The sequence below is a fragment of the Canis lupus genome, chromosome 19 (assembly GCF_011100685.1).
Source record: "Canis lupus familiaris isolate Mischka breed German Shepherd chromosome 19, alternate assembly UU_Cfam_GSD_1.0, whole genome shotgun sequence".
Classification (NCBI taxonomy): Eukaryota; Metazoa; Chordata; class Mammalia; order Carnivora; family Canidae; genus Canis; species Canis lupus.
In genome coordinates, this window is record NC_049240.1 from 881,695 (window position 1) to 902,988 (window position 21,294).

Sequence of the window (21,294 nt, forward strand, 5' to 3'; positions counted from 1 at the left end):
TGGCCTGGTGGGGTTCCCGGAAAGGGGTTGGGGGTGGGGGAAAGTGCTGTCGGGTCAGGGAAGCGCGGCCCGGTCCCCAGGCTTGCGTGGCTCGTGCCCCCCCCCCCCCCCCCCCCGCAGGCTGGCACTCGGTGAGAAGACAAAGTGGCTCAGGGCGACCCACAGGTGGTGGAGGCCCAAGGCTCCTCGGGCGGGCACGTGGCAAGCGGGGGACCTAGCCCGTGTCCAAAACCAGGACCACGTGCCCCCGGAACACCGGTCACGGCTGCTGTGAGGAAAGTGAGCCTGCGAATGCTGGATTATGATTTTTTTTAAAGGACATTTTTAAAAAATTGCTGCTGCTAAGTTAGGGTGCCAGTGACAAGCGCGGGGCTCGGGCTCCAGCGGGGGAGCTCGGGGCCTCGGTGACGTCCCCCGTGGCCAGGCCGGCATCTGGGGGTCCCCGGCCGTGGCCTCGCGCTGGGCCCGGGTGTCCCCAGGTCACGGGGGCATCCACGGGGAGCCCTGAGCCGCAGCCGTAGCCTCAGGCCGCATCTTCCAGGGCCCCAGGCCAGGGGCTGAGCACCTGCAGGGAGGGGGGGGACCCAGGCCGTGCCCCGGGGTCAGGATCGAAGCCTGAGTCGGGGTCCCCGCAACTCCCTGGGCCTGGGTCTCTGCCTCTCTCCCCGCTTCTCAGGAATAAATAGATAACAGCTTAAAAGAAAATCCGATTTTCTCAGTCGCCTTAGCTTCATTCCACCGGGGTTTCCTCACCCAGAGGCGCTCCTGCGGGCTCCTGCTGCAGTTCCCGACTCGCAGTTCGCATGTCCGAAGCCCAATGGACACATAACCTTTCCCACACGAACAGATGAATTAACACACAAAGCGTGTTCCTCCTGAACCTTCTGGCATCGTTCCAGGGAGACGTTCGTCAGGTTCAAATTGCAGTTCGAACCGGGGAGTGGCCGTGTCCCCAGTGCGCCCTTCCCACCTGGTGGGGGTCCCCGGTGTCCAGGTCCCTGGTGTCCGCCTGGCGGGCCACAAGTTCGCAGGTACCTGCTCAGGGCAGGCAGGTCTCTAACCCCACGACCTGTGAAAATAGCTTCTGGACAGAGTTCCTGTTTCCAAGTCAGCGCTCAGCTGAGCCCGCCCGGCCCACCTTCTGCAGCGGGCACCTGCTGTGGCCTCGTGGCTCCGACAGCCGGTCCCTCCCTCCACCTCCCGTCCTGGAACTGCTGCACCCCACGGCCCAGAGGCAGCGGCCCCCGGCTGGGCCCCGGAGGCTGCAGGCCGCTCCTGCTGAGCTGCTCAGGGCTGTGAAAGTGTGGGCGCCTGGTGCTCAGGCCATGACCTTGGTCCCGGGACGGGGGTGCCCTGGGGCTCCCAGCTGGGCGGGAAGCCTCTGCTCCCTCACCCTCTTCCCCTCCCCTTGCTCTGTGCTGCCTGGCTCTCTCTCAGACAAGTAGATAGATAGATAGATGATAGATAATTGATAGTAGATAGATAATAGATAATAGATGATAGATGATAGATAATTGATAGATGATAGATTATAGACAGATGATAGATAATAGATGATAGGTAGATAGATGATAGATACACATATAGATGACCGATAGTAGATAGATGATAGATAATAGATGATAGATTGATGATAAATAAAATCTTTTTTTTTTTTTTTTTTTTTTTTTAATGTGCAGTTTTGGGTCTACCTTCAGGATTGCCAGCCCCAGGGTGCTCCAGATCTTTCGCGTTGCCCAGCTGCAGACAGCACATACCAGCCCCAACTCTGACTCTCCAGTCGGGGCCTTCGTTCATTTATTCCAGCAACCCCAATGGGACATTGCGTGACGGCAGCTTCAGGGATGCCTTAGCTAAAGCACGTGGATCTTACTGACATTCTTGAAGATGGAAAAGGTTTTGTAGGAAGAAAATCATTAAAAAATAAAAACCCTGCAAATAGTTAAAGTTCGGTAAATGTTTTTGCAGTTTGTTCTGGCGCACTGTAGGCAGTTCATTTTAAAATCAATCAAATAGAACTATAATCATTCTTTAAGAGATGATTGACGGAATCAAAATACGAAGGGAAGCAGGACGCCGTGGTGACTCGGGCTGTAAAGTATGCGGGTCTTAATCTAGGGCCGAGAATCCAAGTCCCGCTTACAGTTCAGGCCATATTGGTCTATACCCTGGGTGGGGGGCCTACTTACTTTAAAAAAAAAAAATTGATGGAGAAAAGCTACAGCGTTCATGGAATATGCTGAGCCCATACGTTTGAAGTGTTTTGTGCAAGTTTCAAGCCATTGTGCGTTAAGGAGGGAGACGATCTCCAGCAGGAAAGGAAAGCTGATCAGGCTCATGGAACGTTGTCAATCGCAGGCGACAGTGGAAGGAAACAGAGCTCAGTAAATTGCAAAAGGCATGTGTTTGGGTCAGAAGACCAGCTGGCGTCTGGGTGCGACGGTTATTAGCTGTGCGGCCCGTGGGGGCCTCAGCTCCACCTGTTTTACAAGAGCCTGGAGGTAAGAGATGCCCGGCCTTGCTTCTCCTGGGGGAGTCACTCACTCGGCATCACCTCTGGGGCCCAGGACCGTCCCCTTGGACCCTTCCAGATGGTTCTTTCCCCAGACTTGATGATGTCCCCACTTGCACAGAGTCCTCCCCGGAGCTCCCTCCCCGCAGCTGCCCCCTGCCTGGTGCTCCCGGGAGGGCTCCGGCGTGTCCGGCCCACCCCACGGGCACCTGCCTGGGGAGGCCCCTCCGGTCCCCAGGCCTGAGCTGGCCACTTGCAGGGCCGTTGCCGCCGTGCCTGCCTCTCGGGAATGTCACCTTCAAGGCCTGGCGTTCAGCACCTTGAAACTGTTGTCTTACCTGTTTGGTACAGTTTTCTGATTTCTGTTGTTTCAAGGAGTAAAATAAACCTGGTTCCTGATACTCCACCTTGGCTGCAGTGACCATTCATTATTTTTTAACTAGTTTTTTCTTTTTTACAGTGAAATCTATCACATCACACATACAAAAGAGCATTAAAAATATATATATATATTTAATAATAAAACAACTGCCCTTTTACACAACAGCCAACTTGTAAATAAGAACATTGACAGTTTATTAGAATTTCCCTTTATACCTCTTCTCAATTCCACTTCTTCCTTTCTCTCCAGGAAAAACAATTCTCCTGAATTTGATGTCTATTCTTTGATTCTTTCTATTTTTGCCACCACCAATGTTTGCATGTTTAAAGAATACGTTTTTCAGTTTTGCCTGATTCTGTATTTTCTGTAAATACAACTGTAGTTTAAGTGCACTTTTATGACTTGCTCACTTTATTCTATGTTGTGTTTGTGATATCCTTCCACGTAGATGTCATCTCTTCCTTTTCATTACTGGTCACTGTCCGCATTGTATTTATCCATTCTGCTGTTGATAGGATTTTGGGTTCTTTTGAGTTTGGAGCTATTGTGAACAATCCTGCTTTTTTTTAAATTTATTTTATTTTTATTATTTTATTTATATTTATTTTAATATATGTATTTTTTATTGGTGTTCAATTTGTCAACATACAGAATAACACCCAGTGCTCATCCCGTCAAGTGCCCCCCTCAGTGCCCGTCACCCAGTCACCCCCATGTCCCCACCACCTCCCCTTCCACCACCCCTAGTTCGTTTCCCAGAGTTAGGAGTCTCTCATATTCTGTCTCCCTCCCTGATATTACCCACTCATTCTTTCTCCTTTCCCCTTTATTCCTTGTCCCCAGGTGCTCTGCATGAATTGACTCAGGGCATGTATGTTGGAGCAAAATTGATGACACCGCAGTGTATGCAAAGTTTACAATTACCAGTGATGAAAAATTGGTTTTCAAAGCAGTCCTACCAATTTCTATCCCCCAAAGTGCATGGGAATTCTTAATGATTCACTTCTTCTTCTGCATTTGGTTTTGCCAGAGTTTTGAAATTATGTAAACCTGAAGCGTATGGAATGGTGTCTTACAGTTTTCATTTGCATTTTCCTAATTATTGATAAAGTTGAGTATTTTTAATATGTTTGCCGTTTGAGTTTCTTCTTTTTTTTTTAATAACTCTTTTCTCCTGTTTTTTTTTTTATTTTTAAGATTTATTTATTTATTTATTTATTTATGATAGACATAGAGAGAGAGAGAGAGAGAGAGAGAGACAAAGGAGGAGGGAGAAGCAGGCTCCATTCCGGGAGCCTGACGTGGGACTCGATCCGACACTCCAGGATCGTGCCCTGGGCCAAAGGCAGGCGCCAAACCGCTGAGCCACCCAGGGATCCCAAGTTTCTTCTTTAATGACACCCACGTACATATTTTTTGCCAAGTGTTATCTTTCTTCTTCTATTTATTAATCCAGTAGTGCTCATATTTTCTTGCTCTCCCTGCAGTGGCAGCAGACCTCTGACTTTTATCAGAATCGGAGCCCAAGAGGTCTCACTGTGTTGTTCTCAAGAGCAAGCTGTTGTTTCTCCCTTTTCCTTCCAGAAGTGGATCTTTGCACAAGGGTTTGCTTCGTCTACCCAAGTGGTATAGGACTTTTGCTTCATATGAAAGAGGAGTCTGGGGAAGCAGGCAGCGTTTCCCACATTTTCCTCTACCACCAGTCCGGTAGATCGCACACTTGTTCCATGAGTAGGGACTCTCTTGACTCTTCTGCCCTATGCCTCATCTTTCCTGGGAACACCGAGAGGAAACCTGCAGGAAGCATCTTGCAAGTGAGTGTATATTTTTTTCTGTCTGGGGCTCCCAGTTATTCTCAGTTGATACGCTAGCCTTCAAAACTGTGTTAATCTGGGGTGCCTCAGTCACTTAAGTGTCTACACTGGCTCAGGTCATGATCCCAGGGTCCAGGATTAAGCCCCATTTCAGGCTCCCTGCTCCTCAGGGAGTCTGCTTCTCCTCCTCTTCCTCTGCCCCTCTCCCCGTTCTCACACACCATCTCTCCCTCTTTCTAAAGTAAATAAATAAATCTTAAAAAAAAAAGAATTTGGGGCACCTGGGGGGCTCAGTCAGTTAAGCATCTGACTTCAGCTCAGGTCATGATCCCAGGGTCCTGGGATTGAGCCCCATGTTGGGTTCCCTGCTTGCTGGGGCGTCTGCTTCTCCCTTTTCCTCTGCCCCTCCCCAAGCTTGTGGGCTCTCTCTCAAATAAATAAATAAAATCCTTTAAAACCAGGATTTGTTAATCTTATCTAATTTCTTCTTGCTTACCTTTATGATAGTTCCGCACATGCTCTCTCAAAGGCAAAACACTTCTGCTTCTCTGCAGAGGGGATTGTCACTCTTTGGAATTCAGTTAACTTGGTTATCTTGTGACCTCGCCTCTCTGATGAGTTTAAGAAAAGTTATAATTTTATTAATTTTCTGATTTTCTGTTTCCCGTTAGAACAGGAGCAGCTTTTTACATCCAAAGCACAAGCACAACACCCTCATGCTTGTCTAAATATACTGAACACAATCGTTTTATAATCTGTGTCTCATAATGTAGTGTCAAACAGCGATGTGAAGCCTCCACTAGGAAATATGGACAACAAACACACCCGCACATTTTTAATTTTTTTTTTTTTTTTTTTTTACAATTGGAGAGTTGGCTAAACAGTCTCTGCATGGCTCTGAGACTTACTTCAGGGCTTTGCTTCTGAGTCAAGTTCCAGGGCACAGGGCAGCGGCGGAGGATCAGGAGCAGTCTGAGCCACCCGTGGGAGCTGCAATCCCAGGAGGGGACTGAGAGGTGTTTCCATTCCTGTTGTCTCTGCTGCTGGGGACAAGGGCATTTTACAGAGGCGATAGGGACCTGGGATTGAGCCCCATGTTGGGTTCCCTGCTTGCTGGGGAGTCACTGAACTGTGTACACATGGTTTTCCCAGGAGTCGGGAAAGGGTGGAAGGGAAGGCAGAGGAATTGGGGTCCAGCTAATGCTTCCCATCGAGAGGGGAGGCAGCAAAGCAACATTGCACACGCCCTGCAGTCCGGCTGCTGTTTGCCTCCTGCTTCCCAAACCCCAAGGACTTCCCTCGTAGGGCTACCAGAAACATTCAGGAAAGAGAATTCTCCTGGTGAAGAATCTTCTTAATGTACTGTTGGATCCTGTTGGCTAGTATCTTGGTGAGAATGTTTGCTTCTGTGTTCCTCAGGGATGTTGGTCTATAATCCTCCTTTTTGGTGGGGTCTTTGTCTGGTTTTGGAATTAAGGTGATGCTGGCCTCATAGAACGAGTTTGGAAGTACTCCATCTCTTTCTATCTTTCCAAACAGCTTTAGTAGGATAGGTATGGTTTCTTCTTTAAACGTTGGATAGAACTCCCCTGGGAAGCCAGCTGGCCCTGGACTTGTGTGTCTCGGGAGGTGTTTGATGACTGCTTCGGTTTCCTCGCTGGCTATTGGCCTGTTCAGGTTTTCTATTTCTTCCTGTTCCAGTTTTGGTAATTTGTGGCTTTCCAGAAATGCGTCCATTTCTTCTAGATTGCCTAATTTATTGGCGTATAGCTGCTCATAATATGTTTTTAAAATCGTTTGTATTTCCTTAGTGTTGGTGGTGATCTCTCCTTTCTCGTTCATGATTTTATTAATTTGAGTCTTTTCTCTCTTCTTTTTAATAAGGCTGGCTAATGGTTTATCTCTCTTATTAATTCTTTCAAAGAACCAACTCCTGGTTTTGTTGATCTGTTCCACAGTTCTTCTGCTCTCAATTTCATTGAGTTCTGCTCGAATCTTTATTAACTCTCTTCTTCTGCTTGGTGTAGGTTTTGTTTGCTATTCTTTCTCCAGTCCTTTAGATGCAAGGTTAGCTTGTGTATTTAAGTTCTTTCCAGTGTTTGGATGGATGCTTGTATTGTGATGTATCTTGCACTGTTGGTGGGAATGTGACCTGGGGCAGCCACTCTGGGAAACTGTGTGGAGGTTCCTCAAAGAGGTAAAAATAGACCTGCCCTACGACCCAGCAGTTGCACTGCTGGAGATTTACCCCAAAGATACAGATGCAGGGAAACTCCGGGACACCTGCACCCCGATGTTCACAGCAGCAATGTCCACAATAGCCACACTGTGGAAGGAACCTCGGTGTCCATCAACAGATGATGGATAGAGAAGCTGTGGTCTCTGTACACAATGTAATATTCCTCAGCCGTTAGAAACGACAAATACCCACTATTTGCCTTGACGTGGATGGACCTGAAGGGTATTATGCTGAGTGAAATAAGTCAATCAGAGAAGGACAAACATGATATGGTCTCATTCATTTGGGGAATATAAAAAATAGTGAAAGAGAATAAAAGGGAAGGGAGAAAAAATGAGTGGGAAATATCAGGGAGGGAGACAGAACATGAGAGACTCCTCACTCTGGGAAACGAACTATGGGTGGTGGAAGGGGAGGTGGGCGGGGGGTGGGGGTGACTGGGTGACGGGCACTGAGGGGGGCACTTGATGGGATGAGCCCTGGGTGTTATGCTACATGTTGGCAGGGAAAGCACTGCAGCCTAGTGAAGTCGACACATTACAAACCCATTAGAGATGACCCCACAATCTGAATTTATTATAGGACTACTTTGTGGGCCATATCATTGCCCTGGTTTTCATTCTTGGTGCCTTTTTAAAAAATTTATTTTGTTATTTTTGATTGTGGACTGTTCATTTTCCTTATAACTTTGCTTGTGAGGATTCTCATTGGCTTGGCTGGAAGTTGAGTTTCTGCAGAGTGTATTTCCACTTGCCTTTTTCAGGAACCAGGGGTATTACCAGTAAGGGGTTACACTACATTGAATTCTTAGCTTGATATTTTTGCACTACACATATGTGATTTCAGATATAAAACCAAATGAGAACTGAGTTTCGTATCCAAATTCTTAGCATCATTCACCGCCCTCCCCCCCGCCACCCCTTTTTCAGGGCCACATTTGAAATAATTGATTTCTCTTGCAATTCTTTGGGGGTCAAGAACAGATTTACTTTGAGTTTACCTTTACAGCAAGAATATAGCCCTCTGGGTCTCAGAGTCAGGTTGGGGAAGGGAAAGAATAAATTTTGTTAGGTCTACACATTAGCTCATCCCTGGGTTTTATTTCAATTCCCCATTGTGGGATTAGGAGAAAGCAAAATCTTGAAGGAAATGTTTTTAAAAGCATAATTGAATTTGAATACTAAAATTTAAGTTATTTTAAGTGAAAATATTTCTAAAATATTTCCCTGTTATCTTTAATAGAGAATATCAAGCATAATTTAACTTGTTTTTGCTTACTCAGAATAATCATTATGAATATTCTTGAACTTCTAATCATAGCAACAACCCTACAAGGCAGATATTATTAGAATTATTCATTAAAAAAGCATAAAACACTAAACTGAAGTTCTGAGATCATCGGGGAAGAAAAAATGATAAAAATATTCCCAGATGCTAATTTTTATTATTGGTGATATCCACAGTTATGAGATTTTATGAGATTTTAAAAGATGTGTTCTCTCATTGGTATCTTTTGAGGATATTCAGTCTTGCCTTAAGAGACCATTGGAAAGAAATACTAACAGCGCTCATTTCTTGACTGCTTGCTACTTGCCACATGCTTTAATACTCACAAAAACTCTATGTGGTTGGTGCTGTTTTTAATCCCCACTTTATAGTTACGAAACTGAGGCACAAGGAAGTTAACTAATGTGTCCAAAGCCACACAGTTACTACATAAAAATGTTGCAATAGGAACCCAGGAATTTGGGCTCCAGAGCCTGTTCCTTGAACACCACACCACGTTGCCTTCACCATGCACAGCAAGTGGATGGAGAGAGCCATTCTCCACTTCTGGAGAATAATTATTAAGTAAATAAAAGAAATAAATATCCACTTCAGCACACAGGGCATTGCCTTGTCTACTTTTCATTACCTCTCCTATTTGGAAAGATTTCAAATGCATAGAAAATTTGCAAGATGAAGACAGTGAGCAACTATATATTCTTTATGTGGACTCACTCATTTTTATTCTTTGCTTCTATGTCTCTCTTTCCGAGCCATTTGCAAACAGCATAGTCTATCAGCCCTTAGGAGGTACAGGTAGTTTGTATATGAAGCTATTCTCTTATATGTGACCCATTATCAAATGTCTATAATTATTTGAATAGTATCTTTTATAGTTTTATTTACTTATTTTTTAAATCCAGGATCCAAAAAAGGGTAACTCATTGTAGTTAGCCGTTATACTTCTTTAGTTCCTCATCCAGAGCAGTTTCTTATCCTTTTTTTTTAATTACATTTTTTTTTTTTTTAGTCCAGGATGGTAATTGTTGCAGATTGTCCCTTAGTTTAGATTAATTTGATTGCTTTTTCAAGATTCGATGCAGGTAAAACGTTTTGGAAAGGAATACCACATACGGGGCCTTCTCAGTGAATCACATCATGGGCAAACAGGGTCCGTTTGTGTCATTATGGGTAATGTTGAATTTGATCATTTGGCTAAGGTAATTTCTACCAGATTTCTCTATGATAAAAACAACATTTCTTTTTCAAAATAATAACTAATACTGGGGTGAAATCTTGTGACCATGTGAATATTTTTTCTCACACAATCTTTTACCCAGTAAGTTTGGCACTTATGTATGGGCACTTGGTGCATCAGTTATTACTCTAGTGATTGTAAAATTGTAAAAATGTAAATTTTCAACTTCCATTGTGATTTTGCACTTTTTTGGCTGGCATTTTTTGGCAAAGAAGAACTCCTCCTCCACCTAGACTTTCTAAATTTTTTTTAAATCAATATCAGTATAAACTTCAGAGATCCTTCTTCTTCAGCTAATATCCATTCCAGTTGGTATTAGTTTTGATGAAAGCACAGTCTAGAACATTGTCAGTGGTTTCCCCTTCATGTTGACTCCTACAATATTTTAAAATGTTCTCATTGGTTTCGAGCACCACCTTATTTTCTGTCACTTTTACTTACTTTTCTATAATAAGATGGGCTGGGTCACAGAGGTCCTATTTAAGGTCTCCTATCTCTGCTAGTTATACTATGCCCATTCACAGATTCAGATCTTTCTCAATTTCTTCGCTCATCTCTGTCCTTTCTATAGTTTTCCTCCATTTTCCCATTTACCTCAGCCATGGTGCTTACATACATATTAAAGGAAATCAAAATGCATCATCCCTTAAAAGCTTGCTGCAAGCTGTAATCTGAAATATTCTCCTAACTTGTCCCCTGCTTTTCTCTTGCTTCCTGCAGTCCATTCTTCTGAAAGCGATCCTTTTAAAAACATAAATAAGATAATGGTCACTTTTCTACTTAAAATCTTCCAGTGGCTTCCCATGCACATAGATCAGAAACAAAAACTCTTTGTTTTGTTTCTATGTAGTTCTCCAATCTTACCTCCTACCACTCTCTTTCTTGCTCCCATGCTTTAGCCTTTGTCTGTCAACACGCTAAGCTAATTAATGTTTGCCTCAGAGCCCTTGTTCTTGGATTTTCTCAGTCTGGGATGTTTGTCCTTGGAAATCATGTGGCAATTTTAATCTCCAACTCTTAGCTTGAAGGCTTTCCTCTTTAGTCATCCAAATAAGCCCACTCACTGTCCATAATATCTTTCTGCATAGTTTTCTTAATAGCATTATCATCAATTTTCCCCAACACCACTAGGAAATAGTCTCCATAAGAACAGAGACTTGTTTGTCTTATTTACTACCATCCACTCACCTCCTTGAATAGAACTCATTATGTACAGTAAATAAGTTGTTGTTAAAGAATGGATAAGTGAAGTAATGAATAAATCATATACAACCCATCAGAATATTAAGTGTGATATAGATAGATAGATAGATAGATAGATAGATGGAATTGTTTTTTGTTTGGTTTTCTTTTATTTTTTTTAAATATTATCTGAAGTCCATGCTTTATTCAGATTTCCTTAGATTTTTTTGTCTCCTGAATCTTGAGCATTTTTTTCTGGTTTTATGGACAGATAATTGATACACATAACTGTATATGTTTAAGGCATACAGCACAATGGCTTGATTTACATATATTGTGAAATGATTACCACAACAGGTTCAGCTAGCATCCATCTTCTCATATAGATACAAAAAAAGAAAAGAAAGAAAAAAAGAAAAAGAAAAAATATTTTTGTGATGAGAAGTCTTAGAATTTACTCTCTTAATAATTTTCTTATGTATCATACATCAGTGTTAGCTATGCCCTCTTGTTATACATTACATCCCTAGTCCGTATTTATTGTATAACTGGAAGTTGGTGCCTTTCAAGCACCTTCCTCCCATTCCCCCTTCCCAATTCTCCTCCTCTGGTAACCATATGTCTGATCTCTTTTTTATGAATTTGTTTTCTTTTTAGATTTCACATATAAGTGAGAACATACAGTGTTTGTCTTTCACTGTCTGACTTATTTCACTTAGCATAATGCCCTTAAGGTCCATCCATGTTGTTGCAAATTGTGGAATTTCCTCTTTTTTGTGGCTAAGTAATATTCCATTGTATATATATCTCTATCCATTCATCCATCGATAGGCACTTAAGTTGTTTCCATATCTCAGCTATTGTAAATAATATTACTATGAATATGGGGATATGGGGATGCAGATATCTTTTTGAGTTAGTTTTTTTTTGTTTCCTTTGGATATATTTTCAGAAGTAGAATCCTAGATCATATGACAGTTTTTTTTTTTTTTTTTGAGGATCCTGTATAGAGTTTTCCATAGGGGCCATACTTATTTACTTCCCCACCAACACCGCACAAGGGATCCCTTTTCTCTATACACATGCCAACAATTATTGTCTCATCATTCTGATGATGGTTATTCTAAAAGGCATGCAGTGATATTTCATTGTTTTAATTTGAATTTCCCTAAAGACTAGTGATAGATCATCTGTTCATGTACCTGTTGGCCTTTCATATATCTTAACTGAAGAAATGTCTATGCAGGTCCTTTGCCCATTTTTAAATTGGGTTGTTTTTTTCCTATTGAGTTGTATAAATTCTTTGTATATGTTGGATATAAACCCCTTATCAGATATATGGTTTGCAAATATTTTTCCCATTTTGTAGGCTGTCTTTTCACTTTTTTGATGGTTTGTTTTGCTGTGTAGAGTATTTTTAGTTTGATATAGTCCCATTTTCTAATTTTTAATTTTGTTGCCTATTCTTTAGGGGTCATATCTGAAAGTATTATTGGAAGTCCTAGCCAGAGCAATTAGACAAGAAAAATAAATAAAATGGTTCCAAATAGAAAGGAAGAAGTAAAGTCGTCATTATTTTCAGGTGACATAATATAGGAGGAAAACCCTAAAGACTCCATCAAAAAATTATTAGAACCAATAAATAAATTCAGTACAGTTTCATGATACAAAATCAATACACAAAAATCTGTTGTATTTCTATAGATATCTGTGAAATCCATCTGGTCCAGTGTATCATTTAAAGCTCTCGTTTCTTTGGAGATGTTTTGCTTAGAAGACCTATCGAGTATAGAAAGAGCTAGATTGAAGTCACCAAGTATAAGTGTATTATTATCTAAGTATTTCTTCACTTTGGTTAATAATTGATTGATATATTTGGCAGCTCCCACATTCGGAGCATATATATTGAGGATTGTTAAGTCCTCTTGTTGAATAGATCCTTTAAGTATGATATAGTGTCCCTCTTCATCTCTCACTACAGTCTTTGGGGTAAATTTTAGTTTATCTGATATAAGGATGGCTACCCCTGCTTTCTTTTGAGGACCATTCGAATGGTAAATGGTTCTCCAACCTTTTATTTTCAGGCTGTAGGTGTCCTTCTGACTAAAATGAGTCTCTTGTAGACAGCAAATAGATGGGTCCTGCTTTTTTATCCAGTCTGAAACCCTGCGCCTTTTGATGGGGTCATTAAGCCCGTTCACATTCAGAGTTACTATTGAGAGATATGAGTTTAGTGTCATCATGATATCTATTCAGTCTTTGTTTTTGTGGACTGTTCCACTGAACTTCTTCTTAAAGGGGAATTTTAAGAGGCCCCCTTAAAATTTCTTGCAGAGCTGGTTTGGAGGTCACATATTCTTTTAGTTGCTGCCTGTCTTGGAAGCTCTTTATCTCTCCTTCCATTTTGAATGAGAGCCTTGCTGGATAAAGTATTCTTGGTTGCATGTTCTTCTCATTTAGGACCCTGAATATATCCTGCCAGCCCTTTCTGGCCTGCCAGGTCTCTGTGGAGAGGTCTGCTGTTACCCTAATACTCCTCCCCATAAAAGTCAGGGATTTCTTGTCTCTTGCTGCTTTAAGGATCTTCTCTTTATCTTTGGAATTTGCAAGCTTCACTATTAAATGTCGAGGTGTTGAACGGTTTTTATTGATTTTAGGGGGGGATCTCTCTATTTCCTGGATTTGAATGCCTGTTTCCCTTCCCAGATTAGGAAAGTTTTCAGCTAGAATTTGTTCAAATACATATTCTGGCCCTCTGTCCCTTTCCGCGCCCTCGGGAACCCCAATTAAACGTAGGTTTTTCTTCCTCAGGCTGTTGTTTATTTCCCTTAATCTATCTTCATGGTCTTTTAATTGTTTGTCTCTTTTTTCCTCAGTTTCCCTCTTTGCTATCAACTTGTCTTCTAGGTCACTCACTCGTTCTTCCACCTCGTTAACCCTCGTCGTTAGGACTTCTAGTTTGGATTGCATCTCATTCAATTGATTTTTAATTTCTGCCTGATTAGCTCTAAATTCTGCAGTCATGAAGTCTCTTGAGTCCTTTATACTTTTTTTCTAGAGCCACCAGTAGCTGTATAATAGTGCTTCTGAATTGGCTTTCTGACATTGAATTGTAATCCAGATTTTGTAACTCTGTGGGAGAGAGGACTGTTTCTGATTCTTTCTTTTGAGGTGAGGTTTTCCTTCTAGTCATTTTGCTCAGTGCAGAGTGGCCAAAAGCAAGTTGTATTGGGAAAAAGAGAAAAAGAGAGGAGAGAAAGAAGGAAAGAAAAGAGAAAGAGAAAAAAAAAGGGAAGAAAAAGAAAAAAAAACGAAAAAAAAAAAAAAAGAAGAAGAAAAAGAGAAAGAAAAAGGAGAAAAAAAGGGGGTGGGGGAAGGAAACAAATCAAAAAGCAAAACAAAACAAAAACAAAAACAAAAACAAACAAAAAAAGAACCACCGGGGAGTATCTTCTGATTCTGTGTTAAGTCCCTTGGCTTCCCCTGGAACTTGTCCGTCTAGCTGGTCTTCTGGGGGAGGGGCCTGTTGTGCTGATTTTCAGGTGTTAGCAGTTGGGGGAGCTGCTGTGCCCCTGCCTGGTGCAGGGCTCAGTGGGGGTTGTTTACCCCGTGAGGCCCCAGGAGGAACAGCCCTAGTGGCGGGGCCAGCTCTGGAGCCCTGGATTCAGCCCCCGCAGTAGCTCCGGAGCTCTCCGTCTGCAGGGCCTGGAGGCTCGGGCCGGGGCCGCTGATGTGCTCAGCTGGGGCAGGAGCGTCCTCGCTGTCCTGGGCCCTCCCGGCCTCTGCCTGTCCCGGGGGAGGCGGGATCCTGGGCTGTGTCCCGGCGCCCTGTGCTCCGGAGCCTGCGCTGGTGGATTCGCGCTCCCGCCCCGCAGCCCCCTCCGCGGAGCCGCCGCCCGAGCCCCTCCGAGCTGCTCCTGGAACCGCGCAGCCCCCTCCGCACGGAGCCTCTTCCTCTGCCCGAGCCCCTCCGAGCTGCTCCCGGGGCCGTGCAGCCCCCTCCGCGGAGCCGCCCCCGAGCCCCCCGAGCTGCTCCTGGAACCGCGCAGCCCCCTCCGCACGGAGCCTCTTCCTCTGCCCGAGCCCCCCGAGCTGCTCCGGGTCCCGCCGGGTCCCGCCGCCCGCGCTGCAGCCCTTAGGGAGCTCGGCGCACTCTCCCGGGGCGCAGGTGTCTGTTAGTGTCCCCGGGAGCCCGAGGGCATCCTCGCCCTCCCGGGTCCTGCTCCACCTCCCCGCGAGCCCCTTTCCCCCGGGAAGGTCGGTGCAGCTCCTGCTCCTCCGGGACGGGGCTCTCCTGTCCTGGGGACACTCGCCCCGGCCTCAGCCCGGCTCCTCGCGGGGCCCCTCCCCCTTGGAGGCCTTTGTTTCTTTATTTCTTTTTCCCCGTCTTCCTACCTTGGTAGAAGCGCGAACTCTTCTCACTGTAGCATTCCAGCTGGTCTCTCTTTAAATCTCAGGCCGAATTCATAGATTTTCAGGATAATTTGAAGGTTTTCTAGGTAGTTTGGTGGAGACAGGTGACCTGGGGACCCTGCTCTTCCGCCATCTTGCTCGGATTCTGTTGTATTTCTATACACTGATTATGAATTATCAGAAAAAGAAATTAAGAAAACAATCCCATTTACAATGGCATCAAAAAGAACAAAATGCCCAGGAACAAATTTAACCCAAGGAGGTGAAAAACCTGTATATTGAAAACCACAAGATATTAATGAGAGAAACTGAAGAAGACACAAAATGGAAAGGTATTTTGTGTTCATGCATGAACACAATGTAGAATCAACATTGTTAAGATGTCCATACTACTCAAAGCAGTCTACTCAGTGCAAACCCTATCAAAATACCAGTGACATTTTTTACAGAAACACAACAAAAAATCCTAAAATTTATATAGTACCGTAAAGGACCTCGAATAATCAAAGAAATCTTGAGAAAGAAGAGCGAAGCTGAGGGCATCACACTCTCCGAGTTCAAGCTGTATTACAAAGCTATAGTAATTAAAACAGTGTGGTATTGGCATTAAAAACAGACACATAGATCAAGGGAGCATAATAGTAGAGCCCAGAAATAAACTCAGGCAGATACAGTCAGTTACTTTATGACAAGGGAGTCAAGAAAATACAATGAGGAAAGGAAAATCTCTTCAATAAATGGTGGTGGGAAAATTGGACAGCCACGTGCAAAGGAATGAAACTGGACGTTTGTCTTATACTATACACAAAAATCAACTCAAAATGGACTAAATACTTGAACATATGATCTGAACATATGATCTGAAACCATAAAACATAAGCAGTAAGATCCTTTGCCATATGTCTTGGTGATGATTTTTTGAACACGACACCAAAGCAAAAGCAAAAATAAGCAAGCAGGACTACAGCAAACCAAAAAGCTTCTGCACAGCAAAGGAAACCATCAACAAAATAAAAAGGAAATCTACCAAATGGGAGAAAGTATTTGAAAATCATGTCGATATGGAGCTAATAATGCTCAAATTATGCAAAGAACTCATACAGATAAGTGGCAATCCCTTCCCCCACAAAAAATCTAGTTAAAAAGTGGGCAGAACATCTGAACCTTTTCCCAGAGAAGACATACAGATGTCCGACCGGTACAAGAAAGATGCTCTACATCATTCATTGTCAATTCAGGTCAAAACTACAATGAGCTATCACTTGGTCGGTCAGAATGTCTGTTATCAAAAAGACTAGAAATAACAAGTGTTGGTGAGGATGTGGAGAAAAAGCAGCCCTGTGCACTATTTGTGAGAATGTGAATCAGTGCAGTCGCTACGGAAAACAGTCTGGAGGATTTTCAACAAATTAAAAACCGAATTACCACATAATCTAGAAATTCCATTTCTATTTATCTGAAGATAATGAAAACACTAATTTGAAAAGACATCTGCATCCTTATGTCCATTGCAGCATTATTTATGATAGCCAAGATATGGAAATAGTCTAAGTGTTTATTGATAGATTTTTGGATAAAGAAATTGTATATACCCAGTGGAATATTAAACAGCCACAAAAAAAAATGAGGACATTCCACCAGTGTGACAATGTAGATGGGCCTCAAGGGCATCATGCTAAGTGAAAAGAAGTCAGACAGAAAGAGAGGCAAATACTGTGTGGTCTCTCTTAAATGTGGAATCTAAATATATATATATATATATATATATATATTTATACATTAATATATTTAATATAATTATATATTAGTGATCTATATATTTGTAACAACAATGTATATATCATTAATAGTCATTTATATTTGTTTATATATAGTATATATTATATATCGTAGATACAGAGGCAGATTGATGGTTGCCAGAGGTGAGGGGTGGAAGGTGGGACAAACAGGTGAACTGTTTTTGTTTTAGTTTAATAAATTGATCCATAATGAAATTAAATTAAATTTTTAAAAAATGAATCAAGAAATGCCAGGCTGGAATAGAGAATTTAGATCTATTCTGGAACTTAGACCTACTTCTTTAAAGTACAGGTGCTAGACAACCCACATTAGAATCACCCAGGGACATTTTAAAAATATAGATTTCTGAGCCCTCTGGATTCTGAGGATTAAAGAAGAAGGAGAAGAAGAAGAAAGAAAAGAAAAAGAAGGAGGAGAAGAAGAAAAAAACACTCCCTAAACTCTAAAGTAACTACAGGTCTCATGGTTGTAAAACAACATACATGTAAGAGGTCATCAATAATTATTAGTTGAATGAATAATTCATCGTTTCCATTTCCATCTTAATTTTCTTAGTGTTATCTGAATACTGTTTTATTTTTGTTTTTAGGTTTTGATAATCATTTACTCATAATACAAATGAATATATGTTAAAACTAAATTGTATGCTCTGTGGGTTTCCACAATTTCCTATACTTTCCTTCATGCAAGGGATAGCTACTAGCCCAGTTCATTGAACTCCTCTGATGACAGATGGAGCCTGCACATATGTTAGCACAAGCAAACAATGGACTTTAAGAATATTTAGAAAGACATTCATTAAAAGAAACAATCAGCAAAGCTAGGGCATTGGGAGCTGAAGTTCCTCTCCACCCCAAAACCTCAGGATGCCTGCAGAGACCCTTTTCATTTTAGTGCATATGCAGTCTGGCTATGAGGCTCGCATGATTCTTATCAGACTCAAAGACTAGGAGCTGTCCTCCGAACTCGCTCAGCTTCCCATGAATTTATATTCATCCTCATATGGAATGCCACTGACAAACCACACCTCAGGTATCCGTATCCTTGAGGTACGGTTCATAACGCAGGCATGCTGTGGAAATGAAATGGACCGGCACTGAACACCTGGACTTCTACCCCGGATGCATGGCATTTGTTGTTATTGCTTATTCGATCATATCTCTTATGCCTTCTAGACTTTAACCAATGGGCAAAGAGAACTGTGCTAATTTTGTTATCCGTGTTCTGTCTGGAAGCTAACACAGTGCCTGACACACAGTAGGTGTTGTTATTAACTATTCCAGACGCCGTGGGGAGTAAGGAGGAGTCACATATGTGAAAGAACTGGTTGCTTCCCCAAGAACTTAAAACTTTGGCGAGGAAGATTGATGGGAAAATAACTAACAGTAGTGTAAGCCATTGGCCTAAATGCTAGGAAGAGATTAAAATTATCAGCCCTGGTAGACTCCGACAAAGGGAAGTTAATTGCTAATTTATGGGAACAAGGGAGGCTTTACAGAGGAAGTGGTTTTCAGCTGCATCTGAAAATCATGCCGTCTAATCTATGGTAGATTCCTCCTCTAGAGTGCATTCCCCTTTTCTTGACTTCTTGTCTTTTTCCTGAAAGGAGAAATTCTTAGAAAGTCTTTCTGTTACTAAGGGTCTGCTTCCTGTGGAGAGTCTTAAACAGGATTCAATGATTTAAAAACAAGAACCTCTGTGTGATAATAATGGATCCAGATCTAGGTGCTTCAGTCTGGAATAAAAATGTTAACAGAATTTTCAACCCAAATGCTAGTCCAGGGCCTTTGCGTGTCTTTCTGCTTTGGTTTAAGCAATTGGTTTTTGGCTCACAAATAATCTCAGGTAATAGCAGTATTTCTAATTTGATCTTAGTCCTGTTTACTATAATTCATTCAAAGCTGTGAACATTTTTTCTAGCTGGATTCATTGTGTTTCTGAATGCTCTGATGACCAAGAGAAAACATACAGATTTCTGTGATTGGATTTTCCAACTGAAGGACTATTACGTCTCTCAAAAAGAGAGAATATATAAGAAATCCATTTGAACTCTGGTATTTTCTTATAAAAAGGCTACACATTTCACAAAATATTTTGCTAAAATACTATAAATTTTGGTGGGCTATGTTACTGGTTTTCATGAGGAGCCTGGCTGAAAATATGAAAGGGAAACAGATTCTATTTTTTTTCAATGATTTCTTCGGCACATCAAGTTTAAGAGACCTACTCTTTATCATGCAGCAGAATCATTGATGGTATCCTGTGTTATATGCCTGCTTTGTGGCTATAGAAGAGAATTAAAAAGCTCTGCTCCGAATAATAGAGTTTTCACCAACCATTCAGAAAATGAAGGTTCGAGGTGGGAGATGGAGTTAAACTGAATGTCCTGAAAAAGGCCGGATGAAAGCTGCCTGAAGGAAGCAGGATCCCTTGAGGCGACCTCCAAGGCCTCACCGTCGGTCCATGGTGGACCAGGCGATGTACTGTCGTCAGAAGAGGTGGAGATTCTCGGTGGCGGTTGCCAGGAAAGGGCTCTGGCAGAGTGGACTCCATGAGGGTTGGCTGAATCAATTAAACACGTCCAAGTCTTTTCTTCTTTCACCTGAAATAGTTTACGTGCCATTTTCGTCACCAATGTTTGTCACGGGGACGCCTGGGTGGTCAGTGGTTGAGCGTCTGCCTTTGGCTCAGGGCTGATCCCAGCTCCTGGGACCGAGTCCCACATCCAGCTCCCCCCGGGGAGCCTGCTCCTCCCTCTGCCTGTGTCTCTGCCTCTTTCTCTCTCTGTGTGTCGTGAATAAATAAATAAAATCTTAAAAAAACAAAACACAATGTTTGTCACGGTCAAAGCAATCATTGCCTGTATCTCAGAATTAGCTCTTGTCTGTTCCTTATAGTGCTGTTTACACCTGCTTCTCCTCAAACAGATTGTAGTTGCCTTCGGGACAAGGCCAAGAGGACCTAGATGGCATCCCCCCAGGATCTGGTACAATTTATTGCACAAGTTAGGAAGTCAATAAATACCCTTTGATGGTGTTTTGTTTAATTTAGATGTAAGGGATGCCCATGTTCTTACTGCCAGTTCAAGATAAACCCCTCCCTTTTTTTAGGGCTGATGCTCTTCCCTTTCCCACCTGTGAATGGCACCAGAAGCCATACTTTCACCTTGAGGTTTTCCCTGAACTTCAAGTGGAACTAATAAGATTCTTTTTCTTAGACATTTTTAGTTTGACCTAAGGAAAATAGACATTTGAATTTCTTGCCAGTGGAAACCCACTCTAGAAGAAAGAAGGTCCACAAAGTCCCGGTTCCCAAATGTGGCACATGCTCTGGCTCTGTACCTAAAGGCACCGCTCCTATTCTTTTCCATTATCAAACATCACGGTTTCCCTCTGGATTTAGCTGAAGATTCCTTGATCTCATGGAAAATCTCAGGGTGGTCATAAACCTGTAACCAAATTCAATCTAATAATAATCAAAAACTCCTCTCTAATAAGGCATAATAGGAATTCTGCTAAGTGTCTTCTGAAAATACTTACTCCTTGAGGAAAAGAGGAAGAATGACATCAATTTCCCTCTACCTCAGCCACCATCCTTACCCCCTGCTTTCTGCGTGGTGTCAAGGCATCTTGTGACCGTGGGAGAACTAAACACAAATATGGCAAGCACACTGAGGCTGAAGAAATCAAGGGGTAGAAGAAGTCTGGCTCCTTGATGACATAGTCAAGTGGCAGAACCAGTCCCAGAATATCTGGAATGTTATTTTGCCAGATAATTAAATCTCTTTATTTCTAAAGCCGCCCTTAAATTTTTAGTTACTTGCAACAGAAGGTACCCTAAACGGTAGACCCTAAAGACCCAGATCTTCCTTCTAGTCTCATAGATTGACTAGTATACTTCCTACAGATTCTTTTTCCTTCTTGGGTGACCAAAGTAAATTTATATTTTATGCTGCCAAAGAAACATTAATTTATTATATAGGCTTGTTAACTCATTATTAGGCTTTTCACAAAATATTTGAGGTTTCTTTTTATATTGTAGGAGAAAGTCAGGAAAGGTTCATCAAAACACAAAGGATGGATGATATTTCCTCTGTCTTCCTTGAGGGTTTTCCTCTGCAACTTGACTTAACGCTGGACAAGAGCAACACCAGCTCATCAACTGTTGTTGCTGTGATTTTCTATACCTTGAGAAAGAATTGCAAATGAGCAAGGAGGTAATTTGAGCGCAGCTTAATCAAAGGTAGGTAACTATTGGGACTTCATCAAGATGAGAAGCTTCTGCACAGCAAAGGATACAGTCAACAAGAATTACAAGACAACCTACAGAATGGGAGGAGATATTTGCAAATGACGTATCAGATAAAGGGCTAGTTTCCAAGATCTATACAGAAGTTATTAAACTCAACAGCAAAGAAACAGACAATCC

General features: G+C 42.3%; 2 long non-coding RNA genes across 3 annotated transcripts in view; one reads left to right on the forward strand and one right to left on the reverse strand.

Moving 5' to 3' along the window:
• LOC102153761 overlaps nucleotides 1-2,918 on the forward strand; it is a 40,890-nt gene extending 37,972 nt beyond the window's left edge. For both annotated transcript variants that reach the window (XR_005373853.1, XR_005373854.1), the window contains one exon: nucleotides 1,680-2,918. This is a non-coding gene — a long non-coding RNA (uncharacterized LOC102153761). The remainder of the gene's footprint in view (nucleotides 1-1,679) is intronic.
• A 1,248-nt stretch (nucleotides 2,919-4,166) lies between these two features.
• LOC111091038 lies at nucleotides 4,167-15,109 on the reverse strand. The gene is made up of 3 exons (XR_005373855.1): nucleotides 15,049-15,109; nucleotides 5,205-5,319; nucleotides 4,167-4,688 (listed from the first exon to the last, which is right to left on the reverse strand). It is a non-coding gene; the product is annotated as an uncharacterized LOC111091038 (long non-coding RNA).
• Nucleotides 15,110-21,294: the final 6,185 nt, after the last annotated feature.